We start from the raw sequence: 3,169 nt of genomic DNA, 5'->3' as shown, positions 1-3,169 counted from the left end.
AAGTATGAATAGCACCATTTCTGAGTGGTAGAGGGATTAAAAGTGATTTTAATTCTCCATTTGATACATTGCTGTATTTTCTAAGGCTTAATGGTCATGTAAAACTTTTATAGGAGGATTATAATGTACTTTTATAGTTCTAAGAGACATTTTTACAAATTTAAATATATAACCCTAAATATATTAAAAAGATGTTCATCTTCCTCAAATACATAAGCTGCTTTTATTTACCCTGATACTCAACATAGCGCCTTGCATCTTGTAGATAACCTAAAAGTTCATTACACATATTTATGATTTTACATGAGTGTATCTACTTGGGGCCTTAATTAATCTATCTTCACTCTCTAAATTTAGAAGTGTCACTTGTATTTTTCTTCTGGTCATTTAATTGCCAGAGACATGCAAGTGTCAGCAGATCTATTGTTCTCCAAAACAGGTTAATGCTCCAGTTAAATGCTGTCCAGATAGTTTTTATTAAAAAGTAGCACAGTTCTCCCCATGAGGTTTCAGCATCACATGCCAGGAGGAACAGAAAAGCTAACTAGGTTGCAAGGATTTGTTGGAGGGTCTGATCATTGCTGTGTTATTGCTGAGGTAGACACAAATGAAGTGCTTAAGTAAAACGTCATTATTGTGGCCCTTCTCTCTTAATGGAGTTCTTTGAGACCAAAACATCTGGCTACAGTGCTTTTCTTTATTAAAAAAAAAAAAAAAGGCCAGCGTTGGGGTGCCTGGGTGGCTCATTCAGTTGAGGGGCCAACTCTTGTTTTCAGCTCAGGTCATGATCTCACAGTTTGTGAGTTCAAGCCCCGCGTTGAGCTCCACGCTGACAGCGCAAAGCCTGTTTAGGATTCTCTCCCTCTCTCTCTGTCCCTCCCCCACTCGTACTCTCTTTCTCCCTCTCTCTCAAAATAAATAAACTTAAAAAAAAAAAAAAGACCAGTGTTTACTTGGCCAAAATTTTTACTGGGTAAAGATGCCAGTCTCTCAATAGAATTGGCCATCATTGCATATTTTTATATAGTCATGTTGTAAAACTTTTCCTGTGCCATCTCAAGACCTCCTCCTGGAGTTTATGACATCAAATACCCAAATTCTTATATTTCCATAAGACTTTGACTATATTCTCATCCCCCTCAGACCCCAATACGATAAAAATCATTCCTGCTCCATTATTCTTTTGGGCTGATTCTGCTTCTCTCATTTCCTAAAGTATCAATGTCTTAAAACAGGTAGCTCACACTTGGCTGGAAAAATTTCGCACACTTCCTCCAGTCCCCCAGCTTACTCCAACTTCTGATTTCTACTCTTGCTTTCTACTCTGCTGAAATTATGCTCTTGAAAATCTCCCATGAATTCTTGCTACCAAAGCCGCGGCTCCTTTCCATTCTTCAACTTCCTCACCTTCTCTGTTTTCTGTTGTTTGTTCTACCTTATTAAAAATCACTTCTTTTCACCTCGATGCTTGGCAGGGTAGGATGTCAATGACCAAGGAACTGGGATTTTGCCCATGCCCCCAGTTCTTTATCAGTATCAAGCAATAGTTTGAAAGTGCATTTAACTTTGTAAAATGTTCACACAAGTTAAACGTATGTTTTTACTGAAATCTGGAAAATGAAACACGTGCGGGAAAGTCTGTCTTTATACCCTGTCCTCCACACCAACTCATCCCATTCCTCCTCATGTAAATAACCTGGTGAGTCTCTTCCAGTGCTTTTTCTGTGTATCCAAATCGATATATGGATATGTAAACAGAAATAGACATCGTATAAACATAAATGATACACACATAGTTTTTGCCAACAAATGAGCTCATGTGTGTATTTTTTCTGAAACCCGTCTGTTGCTTTAAAACTAAAAGGAAGAGATACTAAGGGTGGGAAGGAGAGTAGCATGAAGAGTAGGGAGACACAAAGGTGGACAGATGGCTTGCCTTTAGGCTTAAAATATCTCATGAATACATAGGCATATTTCATGTCCATGACACATAAAGCTTCTTAAATTTAGCAATGCAAGATTAAGAGCAGAATCTTGGATTTTGATTTCGTTTTTAATAGTCGTCTTGTTGCTAATGTTGAGAATGAAACCACAGAGAGCTTAATTTGAGGGCCATCAATAAAATTCAATTTCAGTTTTTATTAGGAACTTGGGAAAGAAGGAATTATTTCTATATGACTTAATTTTAATAATTGGTTTTGGTTTTCAAAAGGTATGAGGTTAAAGTAGTTACAGTCAAGGAATAGAAAGAGAGCAGCTTAATTTGAGTGGTTTTTTTTTTTTTTTTTTTTCACATTCTGGCTACACTGAGCAAGGTGATTGGATTACACGGTCTACTCAGATGCTGTAAATATCTTTACATGAGGTAAGCCTTTCCCTAGCACAGTGGTAACATGCCTTAAACAAAGTATTAAAAGCTTTGAACAAGATGGCATCTGAGTATAATGAGGTTTACTAGTTTTCTAGAAAAATGAAACACCTTTTGAAGTGACTTTTAGAAGATGAAGAAAGATTTGTACTACACAGAAGAGGCTTTCAGTGTTTGGGTTAAAAAGAACTCCAGTTCAAAAGACTTCAGGGGATTTTTCTATGAACTAAATGGTTAGAGACTGGTATCTCGTCACGCACCCTGTTGAAAAAGGAAAAGGTTATAGAAGGGCAGATATTAGAAAGGGCAAGGGAATTTCAAACAAGAATAAGCAGCATTCTATTATTGCAGATATAGTCATTGCCAAAGAACTGGAGGTATCATTAATCATGTTACATTGAAAGAAATGAGCAATTGATTTGGAGATGATTGGTAGCTATCACCTGTAAAGACTAGAAAAGAGAGATTTAAATAAAACACTTTACAATAAAGATCCAAAAGTGAAAAATACCTTAGAATTGAGGGACACTCAAGGAAGAGATAAAGAATGCATTAATACATGTTTATTGAGAGGTTGAGGACTTTGGTAAGGGCTTGAAGACTTTCGACAGCCTAACCTTCAGATGCATGCAGTGAAAAGATTACTTAAGAAAGATAGCATTGATTGATATTTTTCTCAAACTTATTCCTATTAATGGGGCTAAAAGACATTAGTAATTAATAACCTCAAGATTGATAATTCTCATTTTAATCATTGATGTTGATCATCACACATACTGGGAGCATTAAAGAAACGTGGCA

The sequence above is a fragment of the Herpailurus yagouaroundi genome, unplaced genomic scaffold (assembly GCF_014898765.1).
Source record: "Herpailurus yagouaroundi ecotype Mexico unplaced genomic scaffold, PumYag 28, whole genome shotgun sequence".
Taxonomy (NCBI): domain Eukaryota; kingdom Metazoa; phylum Chordata; class Mammalia; order Carnivora; family Felidae; genus Herpailurus; species Herpailurus yagouaroundi.
Note: the sequence above shows the minus strand (reverse complement) of the source record.